General features: G+C 42.8%; 1 protein-coding gene across 3 annotated transcripts in view; it reads left to right on the top strand.

The window, feature by feature from the left end:
* grm8a (glutamate receptor, metabotropic 8a) overlaps positions 1–25,672 on the top strand; it is a 283,521-nt gene that overhangs the window by 26,827 nt on the left and 231,022 nt on the right. Inside the window, exon 1 of one of the 3 annotated variants that reach the window (XM_030046273.1) lies at positions 1,532–1,672. The exons of the other annotated variants lie outside the window; for them this stretch is intronic. The gene's annotated coding sequence lies outside the window, so the exon portion shown is untranslated. Of the gene's footprint in view, positions 1–1,531; positions 1,673–25,672 lie in introns of those variants that run through there. 3 annotated transcript variants of the gene reach the window in all.

Genomic DNA, 25,672 nt, shown 5'->3' with positions numbered 1-25,672 from the left:
GATTTGCCACAGGCAGCAAATTTGATTCCACTTACCATTTTACCATTTAGCTGCCACTTCAGCCTAACCTCTGCCAGGGAAGTTTGCATATTCGACATGAAAGAGAGAAACTAAATAAAACAACCCTCCCCTCTCTGTGGCTGTGTGAGGTTAATATATTTTCAGTCTTGATTCAGTTCCAGTGCAGTTTTGCGTCGTTCAGTTTAACTCAGTTCCACTCTGGTAAGTTCATTTCCCCTCCAGCCACTCATCAAACCCCTAAAAAAATCATCAATATTATATGTTTAGATGTTTTTTTTCCATGAAAATACATCCCTCCATGCCTTAAAACGACTTAGATATAACTTTACACCTTGCTTTCATCAAATATTCATGGGTGTATAAATATGCAAATAGTCCCGGCCCATCCCACTGCCAGCTTGCACACCAGCTCAGAACTCACATTGTATATGATGATGATAATCTACCCATGGAAAAAAAAAAAATTAAATATATATATTAAGCAAATATCCTAGTTACACTAATGTTGTTCTTTGAAGTAGAGGGCACTGAGGGACCGTGGCGCTTGTCTAATTTTTTCAAATAGAATGGAAAAAAAAACCTCATTCCGTGCTGCCCTCTGGCATGATGGCATCTATAGCATTTTCCTAACCTGCCCTATTATATGGTGATGATATGGAAAGCACCATCCTGTCCATCTTTTCATCCATCTTTTGGATTTTGTCCTCGGCACGCTGCAGTTTCACACTGGAAAAAACTCGACCATGGCGTTGGCTGCTGATTTTGCTCAGGATATGTGTTTTTGGCAATCATCAAGTTTGTAACCAACTTGATGATTGCCACAGGGTGACTTTCACGTCCCCTCTCATTTTTTTGTGCCCATGTAACGCTGTTTCCACAACAAATTTTCCCGAGGGGACAGTGAAGTATACCATTTTACATGGTATTGTAAGGACTTGTAAAGACTTGAGGAAAAAGTAGATTTTTGTTCCATGAGGGTGTGATTATTAGTCCTGTGATGGACTGGAAACCTGACCAGGGTGTGTCCATGCCTTCTGCCCATTGCATGCTGGGATAGGCTGCAGCCTCCCAAGACTGCAAATGGATTGACATTCACTCATTCATTCATTTTCCAAAACACTTATCCTTGTAATGGTCGCTGGAGGTGCTGGAGCCCGTCCCAGCACTCACCGGGCGGAGGGCAGGGGAAACACCCTGCACGTCCCAGGGCAGACAGACAAACAAGGAAAACATTAATATAAAGTCTAAAGACTGTTTGTGATCATTATGGCTTTAAATCACATTCTTGAGTTCTTTTTTCCCCATTTCTTTTTCTTTTTTTTCATCTGTAGGTATTTAAAAGGAACAAGAATGATAATTCAGTTTGATTTGTACCATCCAAAGTTTTTTTTCTCTTCACACTCCAAACCAGTTGGTGGCAGTAATGCTGCTGAAAAGATGTTTGCCCACTGCCCTTTCACAGAAAAGACGAGTGAAGTAAAGGAGGAGGGAAAAAGAAAAGACCTTTTTGTTTCTCGACAGATAAATCACTGAAACCGGCGACTAATGAGAAGCATGTTTTTAGTGACCGTGTCTCCAGCAACTGTGGATTATTGGGCTTCATGAAGACAAATGAACTAGACGGCTGGACCAAGTCAATGGGAGGAGAGAGGTGAAAGTGATTTTGCTTGTCCCTTGCACTTATTAATTTGAATGATTGTTGCTTAGTTGCTTTTCACCCACCTGTGCTTCCTATCTATCTATCTATCTATCTATCTATCTATCTATCTATCTATCTATCTATCTATCTATCTATCTATCTATCTGCATCTTTGTGAGTAATATCTAGAGCTGAATGTTCTGCCTGCTATTTCTCTTGTCTTATTATATTGTTTAGGTATTGATTTTTCCAATCTAGTTTATTCTTGCAGATGTAGTTTGAGGGGAAGAAAAAAAAAAACAAGGCATGGATTGTACAAAATACTGTTCAATTCTAAATATAATGGCTCGACCCGGTGATTTTGTACACAGCACTAACTGCACTAAATGTCAAACATACGCCGTAACAAGAACTCTCCTGAATTGTCAGGGTCCACTTGTAAATTGGCATTCTTATGTTCCACCAAGCGGCACATATTTCCATAAAATGTCAACTTTTAAAACTGATTTGTAGTGCTTGTTACCTCCCCCAGTGTGCATTTTGGCGAAAGGAGGAGTGCAGGAAATAATAGGCAGCCCAGTTGCACGAGCTTACATGCTGCTGGAATAAGTGCCGCCTGGTATGCCGAATTTACCATGGGACCCTAAAGCGTTCAGAAAAGGTCATAGCAGTTCACCGGTGAGCAGGGCAACATTCAGCTGCAGCATTTCTCCATGGACTTTGGCAGTTTGGCACGCCATGCTCTCCTACACACTGAGAGAATGACAAAATGGCATATACGTTGGTGTATGAAGCACCCGCCACCCGCCTGTGAGACACACACCAAGCACTTCTTCAGTCCGCCAATAAAACGAGCAGTAATTGAAATTCTCTTGGACAGGTTGACAGCTCTGGGCGAGGTGTGCCACTAGAGGTGGAAATACTGTCATAACAGTATACATTGAAGGCGACAGGATGGCCTGGGCTTTATAGTTTACATTTTACAGCATTATAGGAGCTGGAAGGTCGAACTCCTGATTGCAATTTGGCGTGGCATCCTCTTCTCCTGAGCACGGAAAGAATGAGAGTTGAGAAATAATTAGATGTTGCTCCTGTCTAGAGTGAGCAGGTCAGGGATCACTGTCTTGCTCAAGGACACTTTGACAGGGCTTTGATCAAACACTCGAGCTGCAGGACTGTCTCTTTAATCACTGAGCTGAGCTGCCAAAGTTCCTAATATTCATACGAATAAATAAATCGAATGCTCGAAGCATCTACATTGCTTCCTCTGTGATTTTACATCGCAGTGGTGTGCGGGTATTTTTACATTTTGGCTCCACATCCTTCCCTGTTTGGGCTGCCAGTCGTGGCGCTGGTGCGGGCTGCACTAAAATGTTTTTTCTTTGGATACTTTATCATCACATAAACATGAATTATAACATTAGCGCTGCGCTTGGATTGCTTTCAGAGGCAAATTAGGCTCAATTATACCGATATTTAAATTTCTCGCTCTCCCCAGCAGAGGCTGTGATGTTCTTGCAGCTGAATAAATTCATAGGAAGCAGCAGTCTGCAGAATGTGAGCTTGCATCAGCCGACTCGCTTCACTCTTCCATATATGGTGTTTTGCATCAACCCAGCACTCGTGGTAAAAGGTAGAAATGTGCACAGCTGCATGATACACGTCAGAGTCACAATGCAGATTATAGCTACATCTAACTTGGTGTGTATTTTGTAGCTATAATCATGCACAAAGGTCTTTGAGGCTGGTAGGATTAATCATATTTTTGCTTTGTAAAGTGCGTGCGAGTGTGTGAATGAGAGTGCATACATTTTTAATGATTCAGACAGGTTTTATAAATGAACTTCTTTAGCAGCATAAACACCCATTTAACATCTGCAGCCATGCTCTTTCCCCGCTCCCATCTCACTCACACACACCTGCAACTAGTCCTTTCCTTTCCTTTCCTTTCCTTTCCTTTCCTTTCCTTTCCTCTCTTCTCTTCTCTTCTCTTCTCTTCTCTTCTCTTCTCTTCTCTCCTCTCCTCTCCTCTCCTCTCCTCTCATTTGAGGACATTGTTGTTATAAGTTATGTAGTTTGGGGTTAAAAATGGATGTTAATGAAAAACTCTGTTTCTTTCCTCCGTTTCCTGTGTGGCAGTAATTATGACTCTCTAATTGGGTCTACAGAGGCACTGGGAGAAAGCGTGTGTGAGAAAGCGAGAGAGAGAGGGACACCGACAGAGTGCATGTGCATGTGCGTATGTGTGTGTGTGTGTGTGTCCGCGTGCATAAGTGTGTGTGCAGCAAGGCTGTGCGTGAGCTGAGTTGCAACGAAAGCCAAGCTGCCTCTTGACCACGGGGAAATTCGAGGTTTAAAATGAAAAAAAAAAAAAAAAAAAAAAGTCACACGGAGATGTGTAGATTCAGGAAAACATCCAATAAACAGGAGACAAGAAATAGCAGAGTCCAGGCTCTCCTATTCATTTTAAATGGAGCAGACCTCTGACTGTCATACTTTGGTGACACAGATTCAATCCGACATGTCAAATTGGCTCTGTGTTTCCTAGCTCAAGGAAACGGTTTGTCGTGCGCGTGAATTCTAATTAGGCTGCCCTACAACTCAAGAATAATACACACAACGTTATAATTAAAATCAGTGTGTGCCTTTAACACAGACTATCACGCTGTGCCTGACACACGACAGTGTTTCTGGCCTCCAGCGCCGGTTGAACATCCCCTGCTATGGACGGAGCAGCGACTCGTCAGCTATTTATAGACAGCTAGATGAACGGATGGATGGATTCAGGAAAAAGGCAGATGTGGAAAGGAAGGAGGGATGACCCTTATCTTTTATCCGCTGAAAAATTCATCGCTTGTTCCCAAGTGCGGTTAGCGTCATGAGCAGGCGAAGACACACACACACACGCCGTATTTACACACGCCTGCGTACACTCCCTCATTCGCTCACTCTTTCACTGGTGTGTAAAAATGTTTCATTGTAGAGTGATGTTTGATTTGGGCTACAGCTGGCATGCCGTGATGTTTTTTTTTTTTTTTTTTTTTTAGGAGTAATGCAAATAAAACAGGGATATCCTTTTTTTTTTTTTTTTTTTTTTGCATTTCCAAATACGTTTTTCTTTCATGACAATATCAAAGATGAAGGGGAAACAGATAGTAAGAGAGGCAGGAAAATGGGTGGACTGACTGAGAGAAGAGAGTTTGTTCCAGTAGAGTTGGTGGGTATTTATACACACACACACACACACGCACACACACACACCACCACCACCACCACACACACACACCTCATTTAAACTCTCTCCCAGACGGCAGTATAAGTTGCCCATAGGCCTCCATAAAGCCAAAGGGCTGGTACCAAAACCAACCGCCTGTGACACTAGTCTGGAGAGAAGGTCACTCTCTCTGTACACTCACTCACTCACACACACACACACACACACACACACACACACACACACACACACACACCACTGGTCTGTGAGAAGGTCTCTCGGTGCCTACGGCTTTTAATTCTCCTCCTGTCATGCCTGACTGGCACCATGGAGGCCAACATACACACACACACACACACACACACACACACACACACAAACAGACCCACACACACACACACACACACACACATCCTCTCACGCACATCCACATATTTATGTGCACACAGACACAAACTAGCACAGAAGCCTTACACACACACACACACACACACACACACACACACACACAAACTCTCACACACACCAGTCAAACACACGCTTCTGTCATTCAGGGATAACTTGTGTGATTTGATATACAGTCCAACTCAGGACGCACAAGCTTCATTACACATATGCAAGTACGGGTGTATACATGCATACACCCACACACACATGCACATACACACACACACACATGCACATACACACACACACACACACACACACACAGGTAAGAGTATACTTTGCATCATGTGCACAAACACACAGTTGAAATACATGATGCTGCACAAACAAATCTAATATTGTAGGCACGAGCACTCACACATTTTGTTTCTGGCACACACACACACACACACACACACACACACACACACACACAGTCATTTTAACACACACTGGCTCCTAAGTCACCCTGGCACAGAGCCTTCACCCTTCAGGCTGCTGAGTCCTATAAGCTGTTAGTATCCTCACTCTGTCTTTATTGTTGCCCCGGACATCGTAGTTAAGCTTTAGAGGAGTGTCGAGATTGAGCGATAAACTTTAACTTCTGTCTCTGTTACACACTGAGGGTGATATGAACCATTATGAGATTATGGGAAGGAGGGAGAGGCAGATGGAAAAAGACAAACCGGAGAGGTGAAAACAGAGGAAACAAAGTGAGAGAGAGAGAAAAGCGGCGGAGTCGAGAGAGAGGAGTAAATCAATATTGGGGTGTTGTGAAGGTGAGCCGCCACAGTCATCCCTCTGTATTTTTGTGTGTGTTCATCCTCCTACAAAACACTCAAAATGCCTTGGTTTCTCCCAGTGATGCAGTGGTAGACATTCAGGAGAGTAAACAATGACCTGATCTTAGAGAACAGAAACAATAAAGAAATTACATTTCTCCCTAATATTCCTATTCCTAAGTGCTGTAGGTACATTTTTTTTTTTTTTTTTTTTTTTTTTTTTTTTTTTGGAAGTCCTATGAGAAGTATGCTTGGCTATGCTGGACTTTGGGTTTAAGAATCACTCCTGGATTATCCTATGTGATGAGATGATGAATCTGCACTCATTTCAGTGGTTTTAGAAAATGTAACGTTTCGCGATTTGTAGTCCGTTTTGATGAAATACAGCTCCTTTTCAGCAAATGTGAAGGTCACAAAGGATGAATCGGATCCTGTGTAGCGACTCACCCAGACACCTGACCCGCCAAAACAGCTAAATTCCTCCACGTGGCCTGGCTCGTAATGATTTTCAGGTAGAGGAGATACGTACGGCTCTGTAAAAAAAAAAAAAAAAAAAAAAAATCTGGATGCATGCCTTCCTAAAATTTTCAAAAGATAAGACGCCGTCTTTTAATGCACGGGCAAAGTCTGTAACTTTGCTCATGCATTGGAAAGACTCTCTGATGATCTGTGACCTGTCATCCTTGTCTGGAGTCTGCAATGCCAAGGGCTGTTTAGGGATTTCTAGTCTTTAGCTTGTAGTTGTACTAACATTGTGACGAAAAAAAAAAAAAAAAAAGCTAAGATAAAAATAATCCTTTGACACAAAAGAATATTTATTTTAAGATTGCATTACAATATATAATCCAGGGGTCAATAGCAAACCACAGATGTCTAAAAAAATAGTTAAAAGTGCATTTCAAAATATGCAAATGCTGACACGAGCAGGGACATCCACTTCAAAAACAGGTATAATGTACACACACACAGAATTTATGTCAATACACATACATACACCAGTCTAAAAAGATGGTTAAATTATTCAACCGAATAAAAAAGTGGTTAAACTGAGGGCCTTGTCACACCTGTAGCCTGTTTGCTTTGGTTTGAATCAGTGGAGTGATTGATTCTTTGTTGCTTCAGCCTGAAACGCGCGATGCCTCCTGTAGTTGTGTTGAATGTCGGCGAGTCCATGTTCACACCGTCAAAATGCACCGCGACAACGAGGAAAACACACCGAAGATCGATTCAATCGGACCAAACAAGGCAGCTGTGAAAACACCCCGAGATTTTGCTCTTCTTTCTGCCCTCTTTCTCCTTTTTTTCCTCACTCATTTGCTCACAGCATCCTCTTTATTCTTCTGTTTGCTTTCTCTCCACTGGTCTCACGTCCTTTCTTCCCCATCTCGAATCGCCCCATCTTTTACTTTCTGGTGTCATCACCCCCACCGCTTCCTTCACCCACTTTTTTTTCCCTCTTCCTCCCTCCAATACCTCTCCCTCTTTCCCTCTCATTCTCTCTATCTCCGTACACCAGATGATGTTGGCGGTTTGTCCTTCTCTCGGAGCTGAGGCTATGTTTATCTGGGGCTGTTAGGCCATGAACGCCAACATCACCCAGAGCACATGAGCCTTGAAATTCATTTTGGAAGAACAAGAAACAAAAAACTTTTTTTCTATTTTTTATTTTTTTATTTTTTTTTCACCCACCCCCTCCCTGTTTTCTCCTCTCCTGTTCTCACACTTACTTCATTCTCTGTCTGCATCTTTCTCTCTCTCTCTTGAGCTCTCTCTACCTACCTCCCCCTCTCCCTTTCTTGCCTTCCATTTCTTGTTTTAGCAAATGACAGCTCCCGCTCCCAGAAGAGGTGTGAATATTTTCCATTCAGTGTGTGTGTGTGTGTGTGTGTGTGTGTGTGCGTGTATGGGAATGGCAGTGACGGCTTTTCGTGTTCTCTGCTTATGTCACAGCTAATAAATTTGAAACGGTGGAAGAGGGAGGAATGGGAGGGATGGGAGGATACATCGGGGTGAGAGGGGAATGGAGGAGAGAGAGAATACATGGAGGAAAACGAGTGAGGAAAAAATGAGATGGGGGGGAAATAATGGAGACGGAGAGTGTGTGCGCGCGTGTGTATTCCTGTGGTCACTCGAGACTTGAGAGACGCTTGCATCCAATCTACACTTTCTATTTATGCAACCGTACGAGGCAGAGGTGAAAAATGGAGTACACTCCTGCGCTTGTTTGTGTGTCGTGCTGTCAGGGGGAGAGAGAGGACACACACCCACACACTCTCCCCTTCTCTCAAACACGGAGGCCTATCGCAAGCATGCAAACACACACACACACACACACACACACACACATGCAGAAGGTCATGGTGGCATTGTCAGCCAACATGTGGTTGGTGTCTCTGGAGGGCTTGGGCTGTTGATTAGTTCTCTGAATCAACACTTCACAGCTACTGGGGTTCACTGGAAGTACAGGGAGGAGAAGACACTGACAAAATGGTGTGTGTTTGTGCGTGTGTGTGTGCGTGTGTGTGTGTGTGCGCACATACGTTTGTGAGGGAATGGCAGTCAGTCTGGGAGACATTTAGTGCTGGTATTTGTGGCACAGAGTGAAGAAAAGAGTCTTGCGTGAGAGACGGCAGGACTACGATAGACTGTGCTCATGTGCAAAGAGCGAGAAAGACACTGTATGAGTGTGTGTGTGTGTAAAGGAGAGAGAGAGAGTGCAGGAGCTCATCAATTATGCATGGTCGAAAATTTTGGCTCAGTGTGCACTGTAAGTGAGAAGAGCGGGTGTGTGTGTTTGTGTGAGAGAGTGTTTTAAGAAGTCTTTAGCATACAATTAAAAAAAGTCTGGCGTTTAGACAAAATTGCACGGAGAAAATGCAATAAAATTGTGCTTATGCAATAAACCGTTTCCCGTCTTAACCCTGCAACTCACATTAACCTCTTCAACTCGGCCGCTCCCATTGGTGGGTTTGTCTGTGTCTGAGCTTTCTTTTTCTTTTTCTTTTTTTTTTTTTAAGGTTATTTTTTTGGCATTTCTGCTTTATTTGACAGTCACAGTGGAGACAGGCAAGAAGGGCAGGGGAGAGAGAGGGGATGACATGCAGCAAAGGACCTGAGGTCGGATTTGAACCCCGGTCGCTGCGATCGGGACTAAGCCCTGGTACATGGTGTGTGCTCTTTACCGGTGAGCCACCAGTGCGCCCCAGAGCTTCATTTTAAATTCTAATGAAGATCCCAGTGTTTGCAAAGATATCAAATATGCGCTGCTAAAGTGCAGGGAAACGTGCATAAATTGATGCACAAGACATCCAGATAGCTTCTATTTGATGTTATGATGCAGCCACAAAACAATGGTTTGAATATTTCATGCAGTGTAAGTGTGATGCAGCTTCAATGAAGAGTTGCAACCAACCAGATTTAAGGGGGAAATCAGATCAGTCTCCGGGCTCGTTGGTCACAGACACTTTGGTATGCACTTTTAAGATGTATTAATCTAGACAGTTTCATAAAAAAAAAAACCTTTAGAACTAAAATGGCCCCTCTTCTTTTCTGCATAATGCTCGTTACTACTATCAATCAGTGTAGTGTAGCATTTAAATTTAAAGCTGTTACAAGTCCTCATGAATGATTCTCTCACATTTGAGATATCATATGTTGCCTGCTATAGTTCATGCTGGAGTGTTGCATAAACCATAGCAGTATGCACCAAACAATCCAAGAGGTACACTTGGATAATTTCACTGTCTGTGGTCTCATCAATTAACACTTTGTAACAGACAGATCTTCTCAAATGTCGGTGCGCTGATGTGATGTTGAGAGAGATCACAGCATCACGTTTTTTGCGGGTGCGACACAGTTTTGGGTGCGTTTGGGTGCACGGCAGCGTTAATAAGGGGAGCTGAGGAGGCACCATATGGCGAAAGCTGCGAACGTGAAAGTGAGAAGAAGGGAGACAAAAAGGGAAAGTGGGGGACAAGGGAAAGAAAAGTGGAGTAAAGGTACTTGAGGGTAAACTTTAGAGGAAACTTTAATGATGGCTGTGGCTTACGTCATCACAGAGACGGAGCTGCAACGAAAACCGCAGTTGTTGAGGGGGCGGCGTGGCGGCTTAATGGTTACCACCGTCACCTCATAGCGAGAAGGTCTGGGGTTCGAATCCCAGCTGGGGCTTCTGTGTCACTTGTGTATGTTTAAAAAAGAGAAGAAAACAGTAGGTTATGTCTCCTGTCGGTGGCACTGGCTCAGAACTGGAGTTGATCCCCAGTGGCTGCCCAGTGCTCCTAATAAGTAGGATGGGTCAAATGCAGAAATTGCTTAATAAATTATTAATGACGGATGACTCAAATTAGGCCACTGCTGCAGCGGTTAGTAAAATACAGCAAAGAAAAATGAAATTTAAGTAAGAATGAAGAAAATGGGAGCTATGTAAACATATCCAGCCAACAGCCAACACATGAAATACATGGTTCAAGTCTGGATTACAGATGGAAGTATGAAATATGCACAGTATCAAGTATGTGAGGATCTAAAAAGACTAGCAGTACACAACAATGAAAAACAAATTTACTGATATTAGTAACTACTATATACGGAAAGATTGTTCTTTCTGATCCTGGCCATTTTCAGCCGTTGTGTTTGTGTGCCACCGCTGCACCGGTGCCTCTGGTCACCAAAAACCTGTCAGCCGTGTGCCGCTGCTGTGAACTCCATCCACGCTGCATTCTGCTCCTGAGCTGCAGGACTTCGCAAACACCTAAAAAGTGACCTTTCGAAATGCCACTTTGTAATGAATGAATGGATCTTTAGGGCAGAATTGAGTGGACTGGCACTCTTGTCCGCCGTAAACTATCTCCTTTTCAACAACTCATTTAGTCTTATTTTGAGATCGGCGGTCTTGCTTTGCTTAAAGCGGTTACAAAATGCCAGTGGGATGAGATAATCCCACTTGTTTCCAAGGCTAATCAACTTGTTACTTTATCAGTGAATATAAGACGGAGCGACTTGTTAGAATGGAGATTTTTCATGTAGTGCAGCTGTAGTTCATAATACTGATGACTTATGTGGAAACCCAACAAAAACAGTGACCGCTTTGGGCCTTGAACTGTGGACGTTGCCACAATGTTGCCCGATAAAGCTGAGAGACAGTCCAATCTAATTCACACATTAGGCTTAAAATGTCTCACGCTATCTGACAGCCCATGTTGTGCTGGTCTACAGTGAAAATGGATGCAACAGGTTCTAGGAAAGAAATTGAACTACTACCACTGCAAAATTTATCAGACTGTAGCCTACATTTTGTAATGCGCACATTTTATATATTTTCTGGAGATTCATTATCGATGCTCTTTCCAGCCTCCTCACTTCCAGATGCAGAACTGCTTTCTCTCCTGTATACGAGATGTAGCGCCGTCTCTGCTCTGTGGCTTTGGAGGATGGGCAATAACCCCTGAGAAAATCTCTGGTTTTGCTGTTCAGATAAAAGTGAGCAAGTCTCCGACCACGGAAACACACTCTTGACCAGGTGCTGGAGGAGAGGATCTGTGTATTGTGGAGATTACAGACATTTTCTAAACCACCTTTTGGTCTGCTATCTGATAACAAGAACATGGTGGCAACTTGAGGAAAGCAGACAATTATTTTTCCTCACTGACAACTTGTGTGTGTGTGTGTGCTTTTATATGCCTTGTGTGTGTGTGTGTATTGCACACATGTTACTGGATTAGGGGTGAAGTTGTTTCATTTCACATGCTCACATGTTTTGACCTCTACGCCGCTAATCACCTGCAGAGAGGGAGGGAGAGAAAATTAGACCGAGAGAAGAGCTGGGGGGAGGGAGAGAGAGGATATGAGGAGCGATCGAGAGAGAAGACTTCAAGGTGCACCCTGAGGTGAAGAACGAACGGCAAGAGGAAACGGTGCAGTGAGTGAAGCACAGGAAGAGATCCATTTGAGGGAGAGGGGGGTGATAACAGAGGAGGGAGACGAGAGGCAAGAGGGGAGAGATGAGGGCTTGAATCGTGTTAAACTGATGAACAAGAAAGGGGAGGAGCGAGGGAGGTAAGCAATTAAGGATGAGAAAGACAGAAGAGGAGGAGGAGGAGGAAGAAGAAGAAGAAGAAGAAGAAGTGACAAGGGTGCTGGAACTGAAAAGCATGAGGGGAGGAAATTGAGGGAGATGCTGAGGAGTAAACCCTGGCTGTCAAGATCTCATCAGAGGAAAGTACAGCCTCAGGGCATCACCACCTCCTAGTACCACTGGATTAATCACTAATACACACACACACACACACACATGAATCCATGGGAAGTGGAAAAAGGTTATCCACAGGCACTTTAAACAGGATCTATAGTATTACTGGGTGGATATAGCTGTGTGTCTGTGTGTGTAGCATCCATGGACTGAGAGGTAGAGCCAGTCTCGTTTCATTGAAGCTTTAGATCCTGCCGCTCCTCTGTGAGAAAAAAAAATAAATAAATAAAAAAAAGACAGAGAGAGACCTTCCTTTCTATGAATTTGAAGCAGGCAGATCACGGGACCGGTCACCCCCTGGTCCGAGCGTTAACTCTCCTTACCCCTCGCTCATTTTTCGGTCGGCTCATTCGGTCAAACGTGTGACCTGCATACAAAAGCGTGTCGGGTCTGTGGTTATGCACTGTGGGTTCACATGGTTGTATTTACTGACACGCCACGCCTGTTGGGACACATGAAGAGGAGACCGTGTTAGCGTGGACGTGTCAATCAACCAGGAAAAGGAAGGCAAAGATGGTGGGTGGAAAGAAAAATTGTTGTTTGCTGCAGCGTTAGTGCTACTATCTAACATTAAGATTAGATAGTGATATTTTTCTATGCTGTTTTATTCAAAGTTGACGACATTTCAAATATAGTAAATATCAATATACCACCAATAATAGATAATATTCTGTAGCTTTACAAGGAATATTTTTGGTGAGACTTGAAAGTCCCCATTTAAAAAGTAGGAAACTGGTTAAAATGCACAACTTTGACAATGAAGCCGCTCGCAAATGAGCCTCCAAAAACACCAGCGAGTCCCCAGATAAAGTTTATTAATAACTTTTCATCACAACACCGTGATTTTTGCTCATTACGCTGACAACACTCTGAGCTTTTGGGAAATCTGCTTTCTATTGTCCTGTTGCTAACAGAAATTAATTCCACTATTATGCCAAGTTTCTCAAGTTTTCCCTTTTCACAGCAAAAAAAGCCAACTATAGACTAATTGTAGCTGAACCTTTGGGCTTGCCGTACTCATCTGCTGTGCCTTGCTTTGTGGTTTACCCGCCTGACGATGGAGATTTGACACCAAAAGAGTCGATCCCTGGTTCCAGCACATCAATTCTGAGAATTGAGTCTGAAAGGAAGCGGGATTGGAATTGACCCCAGCCGCATTCTCAAACTATAATTTGCTTTCAACAAGTTTGCAATTGATTCTTTTTGATTCAAACAGCCCATACCAATCAGTTTGATGTGCGTCGAGTCTGTGTCTGCTTTGGTCAGATCTGTTTGGCCCCTTTGAAGATTTCAGCATCAAACAATCGGAGTCCCATTCATTTTTAAACTTTTAAACCAACAGAAAGACTGACCATCCCAAACACACAAGCTATATTCTTACATGGATATAGAATAATGCTGATATTAATCTGAATATTCCCATACCCTGAAACAATTTGTGGGCTGGCAAATATTTTTGCACTAACGGAACCGGTTTTGAATCGATTTCATTTCATTCAGTTTCACCTCAAGTTATCGGAACTGGAATCGACTCAAGAAAATATGAAATTGCCGATCCCTGCTGCTGTTTTTATATTTTATCAGCTATCTTTGAGAAAACAGAGATGCTTTCCCACGAGGCAGCAGCACCGCTCGTGTGATATTTCAGACCAGTTGCAGATGATTGCACTCTGAGGTCTGCTGTGCAGCGCTCTGCTTTCTCCGCAAAGGCTCGTACAAACCATCCAAAAGATTATACGACCGTCTTTACCTTCTCTGTCTCTTTGTGACATTCCTCTCAGTGCTCTCTCTAGTCTTTCTCTCCCCCGGTTTCTTTCTTCTCTAGCCGCTCTTTCCCTAATCTTTCCTCTCTTCTCCTCTTGACATCTCTCTCTCATCTCTCCTCTGCCTTACTGCCACCTCTATCTGTATTCTCTGTCGCTTTGATAATACTGTATGTCTGTGTGTGTGTGTGTGTGTGTGTGTGTGTGTGTGTGTGTGTGTGTGTGTCACTGAGTACCAGTTCTGTTGAAGCACCCCACAGTCTGCTATAGTACAAGCTTTGAGTGAACTTCTATACCTTGGCAAAGGGGAGGCGGCCGCGCTCCTCTGCAGAAGAAGTCATATTGCCACAGAAGTCTTTGAAGTTATAAATAATGTCTCCTTTCTTTGATTCTCTTCACGTCTACTTGCCTTTAATTGGCTTGGCTACACTCTGGAGTACTTGCATGTGTGTGTGTGAGTGTGTGTGTGTGTGTGTGTGTGTAAATTAAGAAAAAAGTTATTTTTATGCTATTGCCACAGCCTCAGAATTAAAGTGAGCAGTTTAAGCAGGCCTGTCTAAGTGCATTTGGGGCTCAGAGCAGACAAAAGCCATCTCGCTGTGCACGCATGTGGGTGTTTGTGTGCGCACAGATACGTGTGCGCCAGAGAGCTTTACGTGTGTGTGTGTGTGTTTATGGTAGAACTGGTTTTGACAGTGGATCCGGTTGTGTTTTGAAAGGAGGGATCAGACTGTTAGCCCGTGATAACTGTCTGTCTGGAAGTTAAGCTATTTTTTAGCTGATATAGTCGGTGTCAATGGAAATCCAGCCGGTGTGTCAGGGAGTTGCTCCCTATTTTAGACTGACACGGCGTCTGTCTGCCATCTTAAAATTCGTGTTCCCCTCCTCGTTTTGTTTGTCTGCATTTAGATAAGTTACAGTCTGCTGTTCGGCTTTACAACTGTCTGTCTGTCTGTCAATTTGCAAGTTATGTTCTTCTCTATTTCTGGTTTCCTGCCTCACTTCCTTTCGCACTTTTCTGTTTGTTAGTTTTCTCCACTTGTTTATGCATCCATTCAGCTTTAGTGCTTGTATGTATTTTTGCCTTCGTTTCTGTCTGTCATTTCATTACACCCTCTCCACTTTATTCTTTTAACTTCCCAAACTCCTGATTGTCCTCAAAGTGATATTTCCATGGTTAGTTTTCAGCACCGTACCACCATGTAAATGCACCCCAAGCACCTACAGTTTCTCCCAGACGTCAAGGTCCCAATCCACTTGCATTATAAACCAGCCACTGTGGTTAGGAAATCAATGAAACACATTTCTCTGCCTCAGAGCTGTCTGATTTTATGGGCCGATCTGCTGCTGTTTTTAAGTTGTTGGTCGCTATCATTAGAGGAACTGCTTTTTAAGGCATGCATAATTACATGTAGGTGTAATCAGATTTTTTCCCCCCAATTTTTCCTCTGAAGTAAGGTATTACTGTTCCAGTTTCAGCAATACATTACAGTCATTGATCTAATTTATAATTCAATACTTCCATTACATTCTTTAACCTTTTTAACCTATTTTTTACATAATATCTATGGAAAAAATTTCCTTGTCTCATCCTTTTTTCAGGTCATGTCGGAAATCCTGGAATCGTGAACATGAACGAGACAACAAGCTAGTTAATATGACTCAGAAAATTGAAGGTTAATGTTTATATATTTAGAGGAAATGAATAGGACTTGGAAATATATCACTTTGTGCCAGGAATAACCCCAACACTGGGTGAAATGCGACTCGAATCCTGCTCTGGACTATATATGTGAGATAGAATAAACATACTTTTCTATTATTCAGAATTTTTCTACTGCAACTAAACATTTGCAACCATTTGAGAGACCCTGACAATAAATGGCAGTGAATGCGGACCTTAATCTGCATATAATGCCTAAGCTCACAACAGCGGGCACTGATGGTAAATGGACCGCATTTTTATGGTGTTTGTCTAGTTTTCCAACTTTTCAAAGCCCTCTACAATGTTTGCCTCACATTCAACCATTTACACACTCAAACTCCAATGACAGAGGCTGCCATGCAAGGCGCCAAGCTGCCCATCAGGAGCAGTGTGTGTGTCGAGGGCGTCGACACACTGTCACAATCTCCGGAGGAGCCCGGAATCAAACCAGGATCCGTGCGATTACCAGACGGCCACTCTACCTCCTGAGCCACGCCACACACTGCCCCTGATGTTACAGGTACACGTATAGGTGGATTTCACATGGGGATAAGGCTGCTGGAAACTAGTGTTCAGACTGCCAGCCCAAATATGTTTTTTGGATCATCCAGATTTTATCCATGTTGATTTCAAAAAGTCTTGACAGCCAAAAACCATGTGATTTTTGCAATTCAGATCCAAACCACATTTGTAGGTGGTTTGAAAAGCCATTCCAATCAGATTTCTTCTTCTGTCTCAGTCTGGACGCTCTGGGCGCTCAAATAGGATTTCCAACTGTCTTTTGTGTCACTCGCAACACGACACACAACAACGACATCAAATCCAGAGTGACGCAAGTGCATCAGGGCGGCTGAGCAGAATCCATGCTGCTAATAGCAGAGCCGTCTGGAGGACACAGAGAACAGCGGTCCATGGACTGACGCTGAAATAAATTGTCTGCTGGGACTTAAGGAGGGGAGCTTGTTCACATTTCTCCTGCTTCTGTGTTGGAAAGCTGCATCACCAGTGTGCATAATTACTGATGCCTATGTCGTTACCACAGCAACCCATGCAGACAGTTTGGTGATGTCTGGACACACAAATCCAGTCTGATCTCTTGCAAATATCAGTCTGGACAGACTGTCTTAAAGATGTGATTTGAGAAACAAATCCGACTTTTCTTTGAAGTTCTATGTTATGTATATTTGGCTAAAGTGAAATATTGCTTTAACTCACAGTTTTCTCTGTTCTGTTGTTTCTGGCTTACGTTTCCATCTACCTGGATTCCCTTCATGTCTCTGCCTCCCTGTCCACCAGTAATTGGCTTTCTTTCTCATTTGCTCTGCTTGTCTTACTGTCAGTCTGTTTGCCCGCCTCTCGGTCGCTCTGTCTCCCTGCACCACTTTGTGTGTTTGTCTGTCTCTTTTCTGCCCGTTATCTAACGGTTCTTTTTTTGACTTGGCAGCTAAAAGCTAAAGTTTTACCTGTCTTTCTTTCTTTCTTTCTTTTTTCTTTTTTTGATGAGGACTCTGCCTTGAGAAGTTTTTTTCTCTTTGAATTTAGCACCACCATACATTGGGATGTGTTATAAAATTTCTTACACTGTAGCTGGCAGGCGGGCTGTTATCTGCTGGAAAAAGCATGGCTCTGGTAGCGCTGTGTTTTTCTCTCAGTGTGTGTTTTTAGATTATTTTATGGCATTCATTTTAATGAGACAGCTATTTTTGACTTTAAGTTATGCAGGGAATATTGACTGAGCTTTCTCAGCATTGCCCTGCTTCATATTCAGAAGGTGACATACCTTCACACCTGCCTGGTGTGACTGCTGCCTTCTGCTGTCAGCCACCTGCCACCTACCTGCCTTGCTCAAGGGTCCCACAACAGTCACTGTCAATGATGGGAAGAGTCTTAATCATCGCAAGATTTTGATTTACAATCTTTAGTAATGTGGATATGATGACCAAGCACCTAGAAGCAAATCACATCCTTTTTCTGTAATGACCATATCATGATATTAAAGTGATAGTTTGGATTCTTACCTATGTAGTGGCACTTGTTGCTCTTTGTGAGTGTAATACATCCACCAAATTTGGTCTGTTAACTCCTTCCATCATGCAAGAAAAACAGCTTCACCTGGAGTGTTCTGTTTCAAAAAACAAATGGAAAACAACGCTGTGTGGAGCGGCGACACAAAGCTGAAAAATTATTTTGGTTTCACTTTGAAGGCTCTTATCAGCCCGCTGGTTTCCAAAATGCTGGAACTATTTTATGCCACTGTATCACCACGTAGTAGTGCTGCGGTCCCATGTTCAACCTACAGGATTGGACCAAACTTGGTGGATGTATTATACTCACATGGACCAGCAAGTACCACTCTACGGGTAAGAATCCAGACTCCTCTAACTCCTCCATCACTCAAAGTTATCTAAAATCCCATGATATCTAGTACCATATCACATTATGACAATATAATAAAAATGTAATGCGCCGCGCTACCTTGCCTGTTGTCTCTCTAATGTCTTCATTAACATCACCCAACAGTGAAGACAGAAGAGTGACAGGGAGGAGACTATTTGTCCCTCAACTGTCTCTCAGTCTGTCAGAGGGAGACAGACACAGTCACATTCAAACACATGAAGAGACGGACGCTGCGAGTGGTGGCGTTCAGATGCAGGAGAGAGAGGGACAGGGCTGGGTATTTGCAAGGCTCACGACATAATACAGGGGTCATAACACCATTCGTATCATTTCAATACTAGTATTGAGTGAAAATGTATAGACACTGGAGAGCTTAAAATACAACTTACTGCATTACATCTACATGGAGTAGTGAAAGATACAACTGAAAATCCCAATTCCAATTTATTAAAACGCAATAAGCACAGTGCACTAAACTGTAGATGTCATAACCTCACATGGAAATGTAGTGCAGGAACAATACGTATTGATACAAAGAGCCACATAATCAATACAGTATTTCTTTCTTTCTTTCTGATGCCTCATATGTAAACTGATCTGGGTAAGCCTTGGTAGATAGATGGATGAATAGATACTGCACAGGAAACTGACAACACTCTATACTGACCGGGTACCACCGCTCAGGTAATGTGCCAGATAAAGTGGATAGTGTAGATGGTTATTGATATAGTGTGCGGGTGATTAGGTTCCTGAAAATCTGCGGCGCGCTGTGGGGAATGCGCTCCCATCATGCTAAGTGCACTTGTGAAGCTCTTTTAAACATCTTGTCGTCGGTCGGGAATGTTTAATGGAACGTTCATTTGGACAAAACTCTTAGCAAAAGGAGTGTCACGTATGAGCACCATCAAGCGCCCATAAATTACAATTGAATCAATAGATTGGATTGATGTTAAAGCAACCTAAATGGACGGAGAGGTTCTCATTGGACAAGCCGGGGTTTTACCTACTTGCAGTGTGTTAGCGCGAGGAGCCGCTTAATTACCAGCCGAGCTCCCCAAATCATTAATGTCTGTTTGAAGAGACTGATATGGTTGGCTTATGGACACACACACACAGCTTGCCCACGGCTGGTCATATCTTGGCTTTTTTGCTATTTATTCCCTCTCTTCCCCTCGCTCTCTCGATCTCTGCATGATAAGTAGCCGTTAACTCCTCATCAAACTGAACAGCGGCTACCGTTTCACTCGCCTTTTATAGGATTGTCGGAGTGGAGGATTAACATGTTGAGCTAAAGCCAAGGCCTTCACCGTCCAAGAAGCAGAGCCGAACCGTTTTGTTGCCAAAGCTCCTATCTGGAAAGGGTTCACTGTCCTGGAACTATTTCTGTTTTAAGCCTCCACTGATTCCTTTTTTTTTTTTTCTTTTTTCTTTTGTTTTTTTGGTTACTTCTTTGTTGCTGGTTTTGAAGGTCTAGAACTTTGTAAAGGCTTCACTGATTTGGATATTTTTTTTCTTTTAACCTTTGATTTAAATCTTTTTTTTTTTTTCTTTTTTTTTACTTACAGATAGAGGACCTTTTACCTTTCAAGCTTTGCCGAGCCAGCCCTTTATCACACCGGTTTGTTTCGTTTGATTTAGTCTGGTGGAACCTGTTGTCACATTATGAATAACAGCAGAAAAATCCATCGGCCACGTAAGGACTTTTATTCCAGGGTTAGGGTGAAAATCACTTGCGAAGCTCTTATAAAATGATCGACAGCACAAAATCACAACAAATTATGGTATTTTCTAAAACACAGTAATTTAAGTCCTGTGTTTGTAAAATGATAACAATTTTACTGCCTAGATCTCTTATATTTTAGAGATATTCAGTGATCACCTTCAGGCAATGTTCTTTAATGTTCCTTAGCCCCAGGCAGTGTTGTTTAAAATGGATATATAGCATCATTTTTAACCCAATTCAGTGCAGCACTCTACACTCGGAGACTGACAGCTATTGTCCTGTGTATTGTAGCTCGTGTTTGATTGCCTTCACACCCTTACGGGATACTGATGTGATTTTCTTAGCCGAGAGGACCGAGTCGTCGGTTTTGGGAGGTAATGGAGGAAAACAAGGGAGGGTGACTGTCTGCAAGCTCCGAAGCTGAACTAGAACAGGGTATTCCCTCATGAAACATCCGATGAGTCATATTACTACAGTGTCCCACATACAAAAATAAAATAAAAATAAAAAAAATGGAAAAAAAAACCCAACAACAACTGCACTTTGCTATTTCGCTTCAAAACACATTGAGAGATTCTGCCTGATATTTTGGCGATGCAAGAAAATGTGTTTCCAGAGGCCAAAATGTATTCTGAGTAAAGGTAATCCACAGATGCAGATTTTTATGCCATTTTTTAAAAAAATATGTGTTGAACATATACCCAAACATACTCTGAAATAGAGCAGATGTGCAATGCATTTTAGTAGAACTGCATTACCGAGTCCCTCGTATATATATCAGTGTTTTTCCCACAAGAATAGATCAGTGAGATCTGCAATTATAGGTAAGACTCACACAGCTTTATAGATGCTGCAGAGCTGCTGTATGTATTCTGCTGTGTGTGTGTGTGTGTGTGTGTGTGTGTGCGTGCGTGTGTGTGTGTGTGTCTGTGTGCATGTACTTGAAATGTGTATATCCCCTTGGATTTTGTGTGTGTGGGTGTGTGTTTGTTAAGGCCACTCAATTAGCTTGGGCTTACATCAGATATGGGACTGGAGGTCTGCACTGAGAGCACCTATCAGGTAACACGCAGACAAACACACTCCCATCCCATCCTATCATCCTGCTACACACACACACACACACACACACACACACACACACACACACACACACACACTGCAGCAAAGCCACCAGGTGCTGCAGCTCAGCTAATTGAAGAGAGCTCATTGATTGGCTAGTTATCTGAGATGGGAAGTGCCTGGAAATCTATATAGCTACTGGCCACAGGGAGATGGGATTGTGTTTGTGTGTGTGTGTGTGTGTGTGTGTGTTGTGCGGAGGGGGGTTCAGAGGGGCAGAGATTGGCTATTTGTGTGATCTGGACATCGCCAGTGAGATAGAAGTGTGTGTTTTCAAAGCTTCTTTATGTGTGTTCGTGTGACAGGCAGAATGTGTCTGTAAGTGTGTTTGTGTGTGGGGGGTGTGTGTTTGTTTGTGTAACCGCCATATCAATAATAGACAGCTGTGCTAAATCATTAAAAGTGAGTGCACGCAAGAGAGGCCACCTGTGCTTGGGGAAATTATTGAAATGCCGTCACATTCTGCAATACTTGCCCCATTGTGTGTCTCTCTGTGTGTGTGTGCGTGTGTGTGTGTGTGTGTGTGTGTGTGTGAATATTTGTGTGTGTTCATACATGTATGCACATGTGTGAGATCTATCTTTTATGTTTGGATTAATATTGTGTATGTATGTGTGTGTGTGTGTGTGTGTGTGTGTGTGTGTGTGTGATGCCAGTAGAGCTCTGGTTGTATTTCTTTCTGATTTTAATGATCCTTTGCTACCACATTACAATAAGACTACCCATATAAAGGGTTTATGAATGGTTTATAATTAAGTTATTAATTAGCATCATGCAGGTTCACTATTTGGCAAGATCAAGTTACTGCTGCACTGCATCTATTCTGTTAAATCTCAGATCTTTTCTAGATGCTTGGCATGCTTTACTTCATCTTGCCAAATAGTGAACCTATATTTATATATACTAAAAAATTTAACTTTTTGTAATTGTTTATTAATGATTTATAAAGTGTTTACAACCTAATAAATAACCTAGCCATTTACGAGCCCTTTATAAGGGTTTAATTTCATTTAATTCTTCTACGGACGTTGAATGTAGGATAGTTGGGCAGAGCATAATGTGGGCAAGTCTCATTGAAAAGTGTAAAGTAATGGATAACAGAAACACAGTATTTGATGTGATGGGTGAGGGGGAGGGATTTAAAGGTTGAAGTTTTTATCTGCAGCAACCGGTGCAGCATGAGGTCACCAGTAGAGATACACTGTTTTCCAGGAAGTGAAAGTAATGGGAGTTCATTTCATGGGGACTTTATATGATAATGATAATATTAATGGGTGGATAACAGCAGCCTGGAGGTTGGAGAAGTGGGCTTATGAGGAAAAAGGTCACCAGTTCATGTCCCAGGACCGTCTGTGAAAATGAGTAATGCTGTGCTTTCTTTTAATCATTTATGTCTTGAGCAAGGCACATCCATGCTGGACTTCCTACTGACCCCGTCTGCAACCTATAAATCCATTTTTTCGCTTTGTGATTTGGCGAAGTTTCCAGTCTGCCTCAATCTCCCCGGACTCCCTGCACCCCAGAACAGACAGTCACAATTTCCCAATGTTCTTCAGCAGGGATTCCCAGCAAAACTCTGGGTTATGGATTATGCAGAGTATCTGTGTCATTGCTTTTTTGGAAATAACCTGTTGCTGTTGAAATATTCACATCCAGTCCCATTGTATGGAGCAGAAGCAAGACAGGGAATATACTGTGGCCAACTGGAAACCTCACCAAATCACACAGAAAGTACTTGGATGGATAGACTGCACTAGGAATAAGTAAGAAATAATGTTTCCCTGTATTTTGAGTGACTTGTTCCTTTAAAATCTGCATTGCAGTAAAGGGATGCAATTTGCTGAACCTATTTTCCACAACTGTGCACCCATCATGCCCATATTACTAATGATATTCATCCCTATGATACTGCCACAATATTGATATTGAGGTATTCTGTCAAATATATTGTGGTATTTAGTCCATATCAAGCAACTGGTTGAATGGGATGCAGGACTTCCCCTTGATTGTTAAGGGTTGACATAAAAAGAAATACTGCATTGAATTCGGAGCTGCTAAGGATGAGCTGCTTAAGGGCACCAGCTAAATGATGTCGTTCTGCTGCCCAATGCAGGATGATATCATAATAATAAAGCGTAATGTAATAATTTGGCTTTTGGTTAATCCAGGCGATCTTATTATATTTTTTTTCCCACCATGGGACACAAAATTTATAGCCTCCCGTCCTGGGACCGAGTCTCAGCGGGATGCATGACTCCTCTCAGCAGAAGTAGGTCTGCAATCCATTTTGAGAGAGTAGTTTCTTTTCTTCCACTCAGAGTTACTAGTTTTAGGGGGGGAGTTTTTGTTTCAGTTTCCCTAAAATGGCCTGATAGCCTTGGTGGCGTGTTTTTTGGTGAAACAAATGGATAGAGTGATGCACTCCACCCTCCGCCCCCCCCCCCTCTTCCCCTCCCCCAGTCGCTCCCTCGCTCTGCGCTACAGTATGCGAATCCGTCCGTGGTGCTGCTGCTTTTTGTCTGAAGACGTGATATAAAAGCCGCCGGAGGGAACATCCTCCTTCCTGTTTGGTGACACGCTGAAAACATTCGCAGCAGGACGCACGCAAACACAGCAACAGAAGTGGGCGCGTGCAAACATGCGCGGAAACACACTCCTATATAAACCTACCCCGAGGCTCGAGATGGAAAGACAGATAAAAGAGTATCTCTAAGTATCCGGAAGTGTGTGTGTGCGCACGCGTGTATGTGTGTGTGTCTGCGTGCGAGCGTGCGCGTGTGTGTGTGAGTGAGTGGGCGGAGGACTCTGCTGACGGGAATGAGAGATGGGAGTGAATGAATAGAGAGAGTGATGAGAAGCATTTCTCTGTAGATTAGGACAGATTGTTTTCCCAATAAGAGAAAAGAACATTTTCTTCTTTCGTTCAGTTTTTTTCTCCCAGGGAGACGGAAGCAGACTTTGAGGGTCAGCAGCGGGAGAGGGATTGTTTGATGTGTGTGTGAGAAGCAGAGAGAGAGAGAGAGGGAAAGGCGGAGAAAGGCCGAGCGAGAGAGAGAGAAGCCACTTTCTTCCGTGTGTCTGAATGCTCACGCGCTGGAAGGATGTTTCTCAAAGTTCTTCAAAGTGTCTTATCTCTCTCAGCGTTTCTCACACACCTTTAAGATGCTTTATTTGAATCTGCTAAACAAATATATAAAATGAGTGTCCAAGACTTAAATATGCCGGGTTCAACATGGCTCACACACAATACATTTCTATTAGTAGCTGATCAATACATTCAATGTTACACAGTTACCCCAGATATCTCAAAGACCCTGCCTCAGTATGCAGGAGTGTGTGTGTGTGTGTGTGTGTATGTTTGTCCCAAGGGTTGCCAAGTTTAGTATTCAGGATGTGGTGCTCAGTGTTAATCCATCCTGTGGCCTCTGTAGAATTTGATTATTCTCTCGCTTACATACAAACACACGCGCACGCACACACACTCACACACACTCACTCACTCGCGTGCGGTGGTCCCTACGGCCTTGATTACTTTCCTCTTTCCATTCCTTTCCTGTGTGCTCAGGGTCACGATACATGATCTGACCTTCCTAACAGAGCAATAATCAATCCAGTGATCACAATGTGTGTGTGTGTGTGTGTGTGTGTGTGATTGTGTAAGTGTATGATATATCACCTACTGAACAATCACTACTCCTGGACACTTAAAAATAGGCTCATCAAAGTCTGTTCACGCACATGTACAGTATTTGTGCATGTGCTGACACACACGTGCACACACACACACACACACACACACACACACACACACACACACATACACACACACACAGTTACAGAACATATTGACAGAGATAAAACGGTTGGGAAAAGATAGGAAGATGTAGCAAGAGGGAGAAATGTGTTCAAATAATCTCTACTTGTGTTCCTGGCAAGCAGATGAGTGAAATCTTTCCCTTGTGTGTGTGTGTGTGTGTGTGTGTGTGTGTGAATCTCTATCTCTCTCCATCAGATCAGTTTGTAGTTGCACTTCCATCCTTGTGACAAGCAGTGTGACTTTTGATCTTCAGAGCGACATTTTTGTGAAGCGACATCATTTTGACTGGCCCTCCCTTCGCCTTAGGATTTCACTTTATGATTAAAACGGTTATCTATTTATTCAGATTTGTTCAGGGGTTAAGGTTAATGGAAAAATCCGCCCTCAGATTGTCTGATATGCCTTTTGACAACTCCAAGAAACATAAACTTATTCTGCTGAGCTATGGGTTGTCCAGAAAGAGCTGCTGCTGTTGAGTTTTTCACTTGTGAGTTTCTGATGGTTTGAGCCATACAAAGAAATATCCACTCAGTCTTGTGTGCAGTGTGCAAGAAAAAAAAAAAAAAATTGGAAACCTCGCTAAATCACACAGAAACTATCTGGATAGACAAATTGCTCTAAAGGTAAGTAGGAAAGTATCTATTTTTTTAAAAAATGTGTATATATATATATATACACTATATTACCAAAAGTATTCGCTCACCTGCCTTTACTCATACTATGAACTGAAGTGCCATCCCATTCCTAACCCATAGAGTTCAATATGATGTCGGCCCACCTTTTGCAGCTATTACAGCTTCAACTCTTCTGGGA

The sequence above is a fragment of the Myripristis murdjan genome, chromosome 23 (assembly GCF_902150065.1).
Source record: "Myripristis murdjan chromosome 23, fMyrMur1.1, whole genome shotgun sequence".
Classification (NCBI taxonomy): domain Eukaryota; kingdom Metazoa; phylum Chordata; class Actinopteri; order Holocentriformes; family Holocentridae; genus Myripristis; species Myripristis murdjan.
Note: the sequence above shows the minus strand (reverse complement) of the source record. Positions and strands in the feature narration are given on the sequence as shown.